This window comes from Giraffa tippelskirchi, chromosome 13 (genome assembly GCF_054371585.1).
Source record: "Giraffa tippelskirchi isolate mGirTip1 chromosome 13, T2T-mGirTip1v1.2.pri, whole genome shotgun sequence".
Classification (NCBI taxonomy): domain Eukaryota; kingdom Metazoa; phylum Chordata; class Mammalia; order Artiodactyla; family Giraffidae; genus Giraffa; species Giraffa tippelskirchi.
In genome coordinates, this window is record NC_137287.1 from 28,455,282 (window position 1) to 28,469,086 (window position 13,805).

At 38.8% G+C, this 13,805-nt stretch overlaps 1 protein-coding gene across 29 annotated transcripts in view; it reads right to left on the minus strand.

Moving 5' to 3' along the window:
* The window catches only part of MRTFB (myocardin related transcription factor B), a 227,198-nt gene that overhangs the window by 193,148 nt on the left and 20,245 nt on the right, over positions 1-13,805 (minus strand). For 27 of the 29 annotated variants that reach the window (XR_014072955.1, XR_014072959.1, XR_014072954.1 and 24 more), the window contains one exon: positions 11,969-12,033. The gene's annotated coding sequence lies outside the window, so the exon portion shown is untranslated. Of the gene's footprint in view, positions 1-11,687; positions 11,725-11,968; positions 12,034-13,805 lie in introns of all 29 variants that reach the window. The other 2 variants (XM_081556389.1, XM_081556370.1) reach the window with 1 other exon arrangement.

Sequence of the window (13,805 nt, forward strand, 5' to 3'; positions counted from 1 at the left end):
GTGGATCTTTGTTGGCAAAGTAATGTCTCCGCTTTTTAATATGCTGTCTAGGTTGGTCATAGTTTTTCTTCCAAGGAGCAAGCATCTTTTAATTTCATGGCTGCAGTCACCATCTGCATTGATTTTGGAGCCCCACAAAATAAAGTCTCTCACAGTTTCCATTGTTTCTCCATCTATTTGCCATGAAGTGATGGGACCAGATGCCATGATCTTAGTTTTTTGAATGTTGGGTTTTAAGCCAACTTTTTCACTCTTCTCTTTCACTTTCATCATGAATGATATGGTAATAAAATTATATGACAAAGTTACATTATCATATATGATAAAATTATATTTATTAGTCATCAAAAAAATCCAAGAACTAAGGAGTGGAGATACGGCATATGCGAAAGCAATGCAGCAGAGGAGTGGCCCTCACAAGCCCCAGGCCCGGCTGCATGAGAGAGTCAGGCCTCTTCCCTCAGGGCTGCTGTTCACCCCCGTCCGTAAGGGCTGCTGACAAGTCCCTCTCTGACATCTAGGCTGTGAACTTTTCTATTTTGAATGATGCTACCTCTGAAAAATTAACTAGTAAAGAATGAAGGTAAGAACCTCTTGATAAAAATCATTTCAGAAAACAGAATAAGCTAAACTATATTAGAATTATTTAAAGTTTTTATTCTCCAGGAGCTGATAAGGGTTATCTCCAGAAATCAACCTTCTTTAATTTCAGCTCTGTAACTGATTTCAAAAAGGATACAGTGCGCTGGGGTCTGGGGTCTCAGCATGGAGATTCTCCCATTTATAACTTAACTAGTTTATGCAGGAGTCAAACTCATAATTTTGACTTCATCATTAAGATCTGAAATGTATTCTTTCCCAGTCTTGAAGGAGCCTTGGTAAAGCTCAGAAGGCACAAAGTCTTAGTCTATCAGATATGTGTTGAAACTATTTGAAAGAATAGCATTAATCTATAAACCAAAAGAAAATCATCTGTATCATATTTTAAACATATATCTTAACAGTAATTTAAAAAGCTGGGATGCTATAATCTATGCAATTTGAGTTTTTAGAAATGCTCCTTTAAATTAACTTGCTAAAAGACACTTGCCTGCACTGGGAGTCAGGCAAATTTAGTTAAAGCTCTTTGGCGAAAAATTAAATAAACAAATATGGCTCACATCTCTACTACGAGGGTAAGAAAGGAATCTAGGCAATAACAAAGACACTTAAAATACATGCAATTTACTATAATATCTTGTCATGTGGCAAGGTGGAAGGCTGAGAGCATTTGGCCCATAAAAGTAATACAATTCCATTTATGCATTAAAATGAAACAAAAAAAACAAAAAAACACAAAACCCAAAAAACCATCTTTCCCAAGTGTCAACGTAATATTACTACTTTAGATAAACAAGACCCTATTTTTCTAATATTTAAATAATAAAAATTATACCATATCCAAGCTACCTGTGATTTGGTTTTCTTGAATATAGAGGAAAGACAGAGCTGGCAGCACATTCACCTCAAAATTAAAGGGTAAAAAAACCAAAGTCAAATTCCATTTCTAGGCTAGTGTTCCAAAAGCTATTAAGAGATAGGAATCAGGAATCAGATTTCAAGATGCCAAGATCTGAAACCTGCAATTCACTTTTTTTCTTTTTACATAAAAGATAAAAATAAGTTAACATCTGCTATTTAGAATACAAAATTTAGGTCTTGCTATAAACTCAACTCTTACTTTTAAGGTGAACTTCCAGTCCTTTCCATTCACAAATAGGACTTGATTTATTAAGTTCCCTGCTTTGTATCTCCAGAGTTGATCAAAGCACATTTTCTTAGTACAATCTGTATTGTTCCAAGTGTTTTATAAACATCTTTTGTGAGAGCTTACAGGAGTGATCCGAAATCATATCCAAGGTTTCATCCTATGAGTCAGTTATTCTTAAAAGGAAACAGAATCTGTCTTTATCACCTTTCTTTCCCTATCACAAATCTAATTTTAGTCACGAAATTTAAAAAACGAATTATCAGGATGGTCAGTAGATAATTACTGATAATACTTGGCATGGCAAAGAAAAAAGGCAGAATTTCATTACCTGGACACGAAAATTTCAGGTCTACACAGTATCTGAACTTTTATAACAGTCTCTTAGCCACTATGTCCACTACATAGCCCTACATCGATAACTCCCAAATCCATATTTCTTGTCCTCAACTGAGATCCAAACTGTACATTCAGCTGCCTGCTGAACGTGTTCACCTGAATCATTCACATATTCACTGAAAACCTGTTATGTGTCAAGTATACTAATGCTGGGCTCTGGAAGTTCAGAATGAAGAAAACAAGACAGTCCCTGTCCTCATGAGACTTTTAATTGTGAAGAAAGACAAACCAGTCAAATAATCATAAAAATATGTAACATACTAATTGTGGTAAGTTCCAGGTCCCAGTGTAAGCTGGTCTAAAACTGAACTCACGGCACTCCAGTCTACCTGCTCCCTGAACTCGCACTCTCGGATGGCAATGGTGCCATCACAGGCTACCAGAGACACACACGTGTGAGGCACCCTTCCTCCTCAGAACTCCTCCGTCTCAGTACTCCCCGAGCAGGTGTGCATGGTTGGCTCTGCCCACAACAACCTTCCTCTATTTGTTTTGGGAACTCCCAATGTGATGGTGGTAGACAGCTTTCAAAGACCCCCAAGCCTGGTGAAGGCACAAAACTCAAAGCCAAGAGAGCCCCTGGGATTTTAAAAATGAGCTGGTAGAAAGGAGCTTTTTCTTCCTCTTGGCAGGAGAGTGTGAAGACAGCCCCTGCCCAACGCAGAAGCCCCAGGGGCCCGAGTTGGGAGAAAGCGTCCCTGTGATGGTGAGACCTCTTCCAATCTCGGAGGTCCCTGGGTGTGTTCTGCTTTCTGCAGCATTTCATATCTTTTACAACCTCCTCCAAGAACCTTCCAATTAATTCCTCTTTTAACTTAAGATAGTTTAAACTTAAGGAGGATTTCTGTTACTTGTAGCCAGGATTCCTGACTGACAGCTCCTAAAAATTTCCAGCCTGGGTCTTATCCAACTCTGCCACAAATACCCTAGTTCAGGTCCTCACAGACTCTTACTGGACTAATAATGCAACAGCCTAATGGGTCTCTGGTCTCCAGTCCTACCCCCGCAGCCAGCATCCATAACACAGTGGCCAGAGTGACTACATCATGCTCCCCCTGCTGGAGAGTGGCTCCAGCATCAACAGGGACAAAATCTAAATTCCTTGACGGGACACATCCAGCTCTGTACAATCAATCTTCCTCTAAAGCCACACACCTGTTACTCCTTGTCTCACATTTTATGCCCTGACTGTATGGAATTACTTGGGCTTTAGCTTAGAGAGACACACACCTCCTCCCCCTGGCCAATGCTGAACTGACTGGTAAGCAGGATATTTTCCCTTCTGAAAACCTGGAAAACCTGAAGAAAGTAAAGTGGTTTTCTTTAGGTTCACTTCTAGGCATCAAAGTCATCACATCCATTTCTACATTTTATTACACTAAGAATCCTAAACACCTCGGCTACAAGATACCTGGTCTAGACACAAGGTATACACAGTAGCAAGAAACTGGAGGAGAGAATCAAAGACCCTAACAAAAAGTTCCGATTGCCACCCATCTTTTTGGATTGAGCGTAACTCCGTGAATATACTGAAATCTACTGAGTGGTATGCTTTAAATGGGTGAACTTCATGGTATGTGAATTATATCTCAATAGAGCTCCTTCAAGTGTCCACTCTTCTGTGAGGCATTCTCACCTAGATACCGGACAGTACTCCTTCCTCCCTTCCAAGGGTCTCCACTGCCTGTGGATGCTTCTAGCTTGGCATGTGAGCTCTAGTTCTTTGAGGATACAGCCATGGCCCACTCACCTCCAGATCCCCAAGCCCAGTCAAAGGGCTTAGTACATACAAAACACTTAAAACATTCACAGACTGTCCCATGCATTCTGAGCTAGGCAGAACACTGAAAGACATTTTTTCTAACTTAAAAAATGCACATTGGGTTTTAGGTTAGGAAACTTGGTCTTCTCACCTTATATTAGATGAGAATATTTGAAAATATGAAAGATGTTTAAATACCTCTACCCACTGTATAGTTAACAGCTGATCATTTAATTTTGCAGCAATTTTTTTAAATCAGATGGCTAGAAATAAGATGCAATTTTGTTTTAACTTGCAGAAAATTTCAAACAGAGGCAAGACTACATAAGCAACCAAAGAAAAACAGAAGTTGGTCTTCTCAAAAATTAAAAAACTTCTTCAAAGAACATTTTTTTAAAAACTGAAAAGACAATCACAGAAAGGGAGGAAAATTTTACAATTCATATCTATGATAAAGACCTATGTGGAGGGCAGAGGGGTGCATCTAAAATATACAAAGAAATCTAGACTACACAAAAATATTATAACTCAACAATAAAAAGACAATCCCATTTTTAAAATGGGAAAAGAACGTGGAATAGGCATTTCTCTAAAAAATATACAAGTGACCAAGAAGCTCATGAAAAGATATTGAACATCATTAGCCATTAGGGAAAATGCAAATCAAAATTACCACAAGAGACCACTTCACACCCACTGGGATGGTTACTATGAAAAACAAAACAAAAAATAACAAGTGTTGGTCAGGATGGAATCCTCTAACACTGCTGATGGGAACGTAAAATAGTACAGCCACTTTGGAAAAGTTTGGCAGTTCCTCAAAAAGTTAAATATAGAGTTACCATGAGAGGCAGCAATGCTACTCTTAGGTATATATCCATGAGAAATGACAGCAGATGTCCACCCAAAAAACTTAGACATGAATGTTCTCAGCAGCATTCACAACAGGCAAAACCTGGAAACCACCTAAGTGGCCATCAACGGATGAATAAACAAAATGTCATCTATCTATGCAGTAGAACACTATTTAGCAACAAAAAAGAATGAATTCTTATATATGCTATGACACAGACGAACCTCAAAAACATGCTAAGTGAAAGAAGTTAGACACAAAAGGTCACACGTATTGTACAATTCCATTTATATGACATACTCTGAATTCAGAGACACAGAAAGTAGAATGGTGGTTGCCAGACTAAAGAGAGGGAAGAATGGAAAGTGACTGCTACTCAGTCTGGGGTTTCTTTTTGGGGTGATGAAAGTGTTCTGGAATGAGACTGGGGATCCGTGCATAACTCTGTGAATACAGTAAGATCTATTCAATTTTATGTTTTAAATGGGTGAACTTTATGGTATGTGAATTACATGTCAATAGAGCTGTTATAAAAAAAATTACTACACAAAATCATATAGTGACACCTCTGTGCAGGGGCCTGACTGAATCACTTTGCCGACTACAGGATAACCTGTCGTAAACACACACATACACACACAAACACACATATCTGTTAAAATGAGGATATGATTTATTTTCCTACCACCAAATCCCTACAGCAACCAGTCATAAAATTAAATTCAAAGTGAAAAGAACAAAAGAGCACACAAACTGCAATTTGCTGGCAGGTATAAAATGGAATTAACCAAAAACTGCACAAAGAAAAATGTTTATCAGAACCACTCACTTCCCTTTGATTACACAGATTTAAACAAGTCAAAGTCCTTTTTAACTGATGAGAAAATGTGCCAGCTTCTTTATTAACACAGCAGAAGGAAAAACAAGCATTCTCTCCTATAACAAAATTAGCATCCCACAGAAGGTCTGTTTGTACTTGGCCGTCATGAACCTTTCATCTCAGAGCACTGCTAAATTAAACAAGCCTATGTTGTATTGAACACAATGAGCCAGACACCTTGGCAGGCTCCTAAACTTCACCAGTTAATGCTGAAGAACATTAGAAACAGAGAGGAGAGTGAGAACGAGGGTGATGGTGCTGATAAAGCGGCTGTATCATCGTTCTGCCCAACATTTCACTAATCTACGATAATGGAAACATTCTAAGAACTGTGACAAGAAAAGCCAGAGAGATCTGGATTCAAGTCACTGTTTTGTTTTTAATGTACTAGCTGAGTGCCCAAGGACAAATCTCATAACCAAGCCTTCTATTCTCTAAAACTGGAGTGACTGAATCTAGCCTCTGAGAGTCATTAGGAACAAAGTGAAAGAATACACACGGAAGGTACAGCCCAACGCTCAATATGTACATCCCCACCATAAAAATCCTCACTGCTCTCAACTCTTCAATAAAAATACTGATTCTGGAGCTTGTATCACAACAGAAGTAACTGACACCAGTCATTCTTTTCTACCCCAAGGACATCTAAGCAACCAAAAGATCCTGTGAAAATTCTCTATTAAATTATTCCCCCTCCCATATAACTGAAAGTAAGAAAGCCATCAATAAAGTCTGCTTTAAATGTATTAAATCAGAGCATGACACAAAGCATTCATTCACCTAAGAGGTATTTAAAAGCAATGAACTGAGACAGACACACCAAGAGAAACACTTACTATTAAAGACAAATGCCTATTTTTCAGTGCAATAATTGGTAACCTTTCCATAATGATTGATGAAATCTGATTATAATTCCCAAGTGTCAGTAATCAGTTCTTAAGGAAAAAGAAAAAGGAAGCGGGATGGTTTCAAGCACTGCAGAAAAGATGTAGGCGGATACCCTTCCAACTGACAGCTATTAACGTTAACATTTGAGAGATGGCTGCCAGAAGATTCAGACAAAAAAACTTTGTTACATTAAAACAGACTGAAGTCTACTTACAACAAAACTTACTGGGTTTAACAGATGCAAACATAACCCTCACCATGAATCAGGTGTCCTCTCTGAACAAACAGGCACAGAGGTAAAGCTCATGTGGAACTCCCACGTTTGTCATTACACCACTGCATCATACTTGCGTGGCGGAAGTCTACTTAGCATCCAGACCCTGCAGTGAGACCATGGGGTCGCAAAGAGTCGGACAGGACTGAGTGACTGAACTGACCTGAACTGCGACTCTGCAGTGGTAGATGGTAGACTCCCTCCGCCCAAACTCCAGACCAAGTCCTATCACGCCACAAAGTGCCCAGGGTCTCAAGGAGGGTGGGACATTCAGAGGCTGGAGAGGCCTACCCCTGGGGAGCTCCACCAAGCACCACATTCATTATGGAACTTGTAGCCCAAAGCTTCTGTTCTCTACCCCTCTTCCCAAAACTCTCCCCCTAAGAGTCTGAATTTAATAAAACCTCCGTGAGAGCCTAACTCACTGTAAATGCTACAGAAGGAAGGCCGAGTGCTGCCTTTGCTCGGGAGATGTTCTCTATACCACACATCAGCACTTATTTTGCCCTCCTACTGCAGTTCAGTACTCTCACCCTGACCATGAAACAGTTTCATGGGAATATTCTACCACCACAAATCCTGTATATGAAGACAGAACTTCTCTTCTTTCCAACTTTCCAATCAAATAACCACTTACACTGCCAGTCTAAACTTTAAGCTTTATGCCTAAAATAGGAAGAAACTGTTGCAAATGCACAAAATCCAACCATTAAGTGCATAAGAATGTCTTAAAATCTGTTTAAATACAGTATAAAAATTTTTACAAATGCAGCTCAGAGGAGAAATAAATGATAAAGTCTTAAGTTTAATTAAGACTCCAGTTTAACTACTACTAGTAATGCCTCACTTTTCAGAAGTATTTTTGAGTTAGGGTTTTAAAGCATGCAATTAAATAAAGTAAGTCCTCAGTGAAATGAAAGCTATAATATAAGGAACTTCCCATACTACTGCAGAAGAGATATAAGAACACAGAACTTCGCTTATTTTAGAAAACAAATACAAGATCATACCATTAGCCACAGTAAGATAGAGGGTAAAGTCCAAAAAATCTAATTAATTTAGACCCTACTAAATGAAGACTCAATTTCCTTTCAAGCCTGCCTAGATTTATTAACTTTAGATTTATTAAGGAAGGAGTTGCTAAGAAAGTTAAAGTACAAATAAAAATTGCTAAGGGATTATTTAATAAATTAAAAAAATTTTACATCCAAATAGCTGCTGCTAAAATACTAATTAAAACTAGCACATGCATTCTTTAGAATCCCATACTCCAGTGGAAACAAAGTGTATGAAACAAGAATCCTCACCAGTGCCTAAATCTATTAGATAATTGTTCCATTCTCTCTGTTTATTTTGGCTGTGAAAAACTGGTTGTGAGTCAGAAATGCTTAATAGGCAGGATACTGGACAAAGATTTACACATTCTTCTTAATGGCTGGCAATCCATTTCTCTACTTTTACTTTTAATAAATGCTCAACTACACAATTAAAATATACCTCAATTTCTCTCTATTATAATTTACTTTATCCTTGTCTTCAAATAACTGAAAGATATTCCCATCTTTATAATATGAAACATATTGTAAATAGCAGATCAAGTACTTTACCTACTTTAGACAGTTACTTTCCTCTTAACAGCAACAAAAAACAAAAAAGCAGATTTATAATGCAATTGTATGTGTGATTCTGCGAAGAAATTGGACAGAGTCCAAATCAACAGTCCAAACAAAACATCACAAAAGATGATGGTAGCAAATGTCACTACAATTATATACATTCAGATTTAGGTGCATCTAAACATCACAGGTGCTAGTTTTCTTCTCCAAGAAATTAAATTTCTTAATTAATATTGAAGGCACATCTCATTTGCATCTTATTTCTAACTTAACAATGATGATACTGACCAATCATTAATTCCTTTAAAAATGATCTGAGTGTCTGCCATGTACGTGCCAGGTATCACAGTAGTTGCTGGATGTAATCTGGTGCATAAAACACACTAAGTCCAAGCCTCAACAATGTTAACTTGGAGTGAAAAGAAAAGCACCCACATGAAAGGCAATCTATAAGAAGATGCATTCTATATCAAGGAAAAAGATGAATTTTAACTGGCTTTCAATTAAATCAAAAAACAAACAGTAAGCCGGTGACAAAGTACATGCCTGTTTCATGTGAGACCTTCCGTAGGCAACTCTTATTTGAAATAAAATCTAAAACAAACCTAAAATTAGAGCTCATATTCGTATCAGAAACTGGCAAAATCCTCTGGACAGATGAAACTCACCATCAGCATTCATATGTATACATGTGAACGCATACTCACCTAACTCAGTAATATTAGTTAGTTGCCAATAGTGGAAAATTCTTAAAGAGATGGGCACATAAGACCACCTTACTTGCCTCTTAAGAAACCTGTATGCAGGTCAAGAAGCAACAATTAGAACCAGACATGGAACAACAGACTGGTTCAAAATTGGAAAAGGAATACATCAAGGCTGTATATTGTCCCCCTGCTTATTTAACTTACATGTGGAGTACATCATGAGAAATGCTGGGTTGGATGAATCACAAGCTAGAATCAAGACTGCTGGAAGAAATATCAACAACTTCAGATATGCAGGTGACACTACTCTAATGGCAGAAAGCAAAGAGGAACTGAAGACTCCTGATGAGGGTGAAAAAGGAGAGTGAAAAAGCTGGCTTGAAACTCAACATTCAAAAAACTAAAATCATGGCATCCGATTCCATCACTTCATGGCAAACAGATGGGGAAAAAGTGGAAACAGTGGCAGGTTTTATTTTCTTGGGTTCCATATCACTATGGATGGTGAGTGCAGCCACAAAATTAAAAGACGCTTACTCCTTGGAAGAAAGGCTAGCTATGACAAACCTAGACAGCATATCAAGAAGCAGAAACATCACTTTGCCGACAAAGGTCCGTACAGTCAAAGCTATGGTTCTTCCAGTAGTCATGTATGGATGGGAGAGTTGGATCATAAAGAAAGCTGAGTACCGAAGAATTGATGCTTTTGAACTGTGGTGCTGGAGAAGACACTTGAGAGTCCCTTGGACTGCACGGAGATCAAACCAGCCCGTCCTAAAGGAAATCAGTCCTGAATATTCATTGGAAAGACCGATGCTGAAGCTGAAGCTCCAATACTTTGGTCACCTGATGTGAAGAGCCAACTCACTGGAAAAAATCCTGATGCTGGGAAATACTGAAGGCAAGAGAAGGCGGAGACAGAGAATGAGATGGTTGGATGGCATCACCGACTCAATGGACCTGAGCTTGAGCAAACTCTGGGAGATAGTGAAGGACAGGGAAGCCTGGCGTGCTGCAGTCCATGGGGTCACAAGGAGTCAGATACAACTTCGTGACTGAACAACAACAATTTTAAAATATTTATAATGAATTAATCAGGGTAATGGGGCTTCCCTGATAGCTCAGTTGGTAAAGAATCCACCTGCAGTGCAGGAGACCCCAGTTCGATTCCTGGGTCGGGACAATCCCCTGGAGAAGGGACAAACTACCCACTCCAGTATTCTTGGGCTTCTCTTGTGGCTCAGCTGGTAAAAAATCTGCCGGCAATGTGGGGAGACCTGGGTTCGATCCCTGGGTTGGGAAGATCCCCTGGAGAAGGGGAAAGGCTACCCACTCCAGTACTCTGGCCTGGGTCGAAGAGTTGAACACGATTGAGTGACTTTCACTTTGAATCAGGGTAATAGACCTAAAAACAAAGAACTCAACATATTTCAACATTTTCATCACATTTAAAGTCCAAGAGTGTCTCACATACACACAAGAACCACATGTATGTTTTTAATAAGGAAATTCTTTATGTAAGTAAGGCTATCAGATGAAAGAAGTCTTTAAACATGAAGTTTACTCCAGTCAGAAACCCTGCTATCTTGCTTCCCTGGTGGCTCAACGGCAAAGAATCCACCTGCTAACGCAGGAGACACAGGTTCAATCCCTGATCTGGGAAGATAACATATGCCGCAACTACTGAAGTCCACATCCCTAGAGCCAGTGCTCCACAACAAGACAAGCCACTGCACCGAGAAGCCCGCACACTGCAACGAAGAGTAGCCCTGCTAGAAAAGCCCGAGTGCACCAACGAAGATCCTGCACAGCCAAAAATAAAGAAATACAATTAAAAACAAAAAAGCCCTGCTATCTCAAAAAGACACCATTTTTTCCTCCTATTGGACAGGTAAGCATTAAACACATGAACAAAACTCAGTGTGGGTAAGGACATGGAAACAGGACTCTGGTGAACTTCAGTTGGGGAGGGGTCTTTATTTACAGAGGGCAGTTTAGCCACAAGCACCTATATTTAAAATGTGTATCATCTTTGACCCAGTGGTTATACTTCAAAGAAGATAAATGAACAAGTAGATAATGATGTAGGTACAGGGTTGTTCGACACACTATTATCCACTAGAAACCATCTAAACAGTCATAAAATGAATGACTCAATTAAAGTATGGTGCCTCTAAATAATCAAATATTGTCAGTAAAATGATCGTATACAATTATACATGTCTTTTACAATTCATGTGTAGAGATATATAAAATATACTGCTGCATTAAATAAAAGACCAATTTACTGAAAGATCTGTATGTAAATACTTCTATATTCATAAATTTCTAAGTGGAGTTTCATCAAAATAATAATGACAGTCATTTCTGGATGGCAAGAGTTAGGTGTCATTGATGGAAATTTTTTCTCATTACTGCAAGCAAATAAACAACACATTTTCATTTAAGAAAATGAAGCGTTGCAATCTCACCAAGTGGCTTCAAATCCCTTCAACTCCCTACTTTAAAATCAAAAGTTTTCACTGAACATTGCAAGTATGTATAATCACCAAACAGCTTACGGATTTCCACCTGTGGGATCTCCTTCTCAGCACCAGGCTTTAAAACAATGAAATAACGGAAATTTATTAAAGATTCAAGTCAAAGAAGTAAGGAAGCCAAATGACCTTATTCAGATAGCCCACATTTCTGGCATCCACATTAAGAACCCCAGGTTCTATCAATTGACACACTCCTAAAACAACAATCTCCCTCTTGTATCTTCAGAAAGCAGGTATGGAGAGAAATTTTTTTTAAATAAGAGACACTTTCTTTAAAAAAAATTAAATCATAAAAAACTTACCTCAGTAAAAATGTTTAATTATTTTCCTGTCTCACATTCTCTTTCTTAGCACCTTTACTGGGAACCTAGAGAGGAAAAAAAGTTAAAATTACTTTTTATTGAACATCTACGGCATGCCAGGCAGGGTGGTAGAAGAAAGTCTCTCGGAGAACATCAAGTCTGAGAGAAATCAGAATGAATAAAATAGAAGTTACTAAAATGGGAAGATTGGGCAGAAAAGTGAGCAGGTTCAAGCGGAACTGAATAACTTTCTCTAAATGGTTCGAGAACCTATACCTACCTAACTGTATTCAACCTCACAGCAGGTGAAAAGCTGGGTTGCTAGATTAAGAACACTTGCCTGAGTCTCAGTGCTACCACTTCCTTGCCTGTCTGTTTCTGAGCAAGTCCATAAGCCCGTGTGCCTTGGTTTCCCCAAGTGCCTAATAATAGGACTCAACTCCTAAGGCGACTGAGGGTTATGTGAGATAATCCACATCACGGACTTTAAAACAGTTTCTGGGACATAATAAAATGTTTGATGAACGTTAGTTTTCACTTTTATTATTACTTGTTCTTATATAACAAATCTATTTGCCTCTCACCACCTCTATCACTACATTATTACTATAATTATTGAGAAATGGCATAATCCTTATCTTCAACATGCTTACAACGTACTGGGTGACAGAAGAATCACTCAGGCATATGACACAAGGCAAGTTCAATTCAGTTGCTCAGTTGTGTCTGACTCTTTGCAACCCCATGGACTGCAGCACGCCAGGCTTCCCTGTCCATCACCAACTCCTGCAGCTTGCTCACACTCATGTTCATCGAGTTAAAGAAAGATCTAAATCAATTATTCATTTATTTATTTAAAAACTTCTGAGTGTCTGCTCTTTTCCAGGTATTCTGCATTCTTTGGTGGACATGACAGTTTCTCTCCTCATAGCTTCCCGGATATCAAGGCTAAGCTACAGGACAGACGAGCGACACGAGGAGACAGATCCTATTTTTTTATTGGGTGCGGGGCAGCACGTATTTGAACTGGCAGAATTAGGTAGCAGAACATCCTAAGTGGAAGGGATGGCATTATAGGAAACGCGGGGCCTTTGGGGAAGGCTATGCAGCCTCTGGTCAGGGAGCATCCAAGAGGGCAACCAGCAGCAAGGTCAGAAAGAGAGGCAGGAGGGGCCTCAAATGCTGGGTTGAGTTTGTTCTTTTCTCAAGGACACTGATTATCCTACTCGGAGTGAATCACAGCCTACTTTTAATTTCAAGTCTGGTATTGTTTTATTACTTTTCTTCGCAATGTCTTTCTTTTTTACAGGTGAGAGGGGAAAGAGGAAGAAGAAAAAGAGAACAGCAACCTCAATGCATGCTGCTGTTGGCAGTGACGGTGTTAGAAGCGGCACTAAGTGATCAATTTCACATTCTTCTTAATTCTCTGAACATTCTTACCAAGCCAGAATTGTTCCTTTTACTAATTAGGAAACCGAGGCTCAGAGGAGTCAAACAAATCCCCAGATGTCCACTGAGCTCATAAATGCAGCTATAGAATTTAACTGCAAGCCTGACTTTCAAGGCTTTCTTTCTCTTCAGGCAAAAAAAGTATAAGGGATTCCGCAGAATTTAATGTTTGTTAAAAACTAATTAGAATTTCAAAGTATATCACCTTCTATACTTACACAGAAATAAACAGCCTTCATACAGTCAAAACCACTTAGAAAAGATAAAGAGAAGACTTCACTTATATAAGCATACATATATGTATATATAGGTATACACATAAATATGAAATGAAAATGAAAGTTAGTCACTTTCGTGATCCCATGGACTGTAGCCCACTGGGCTCCTC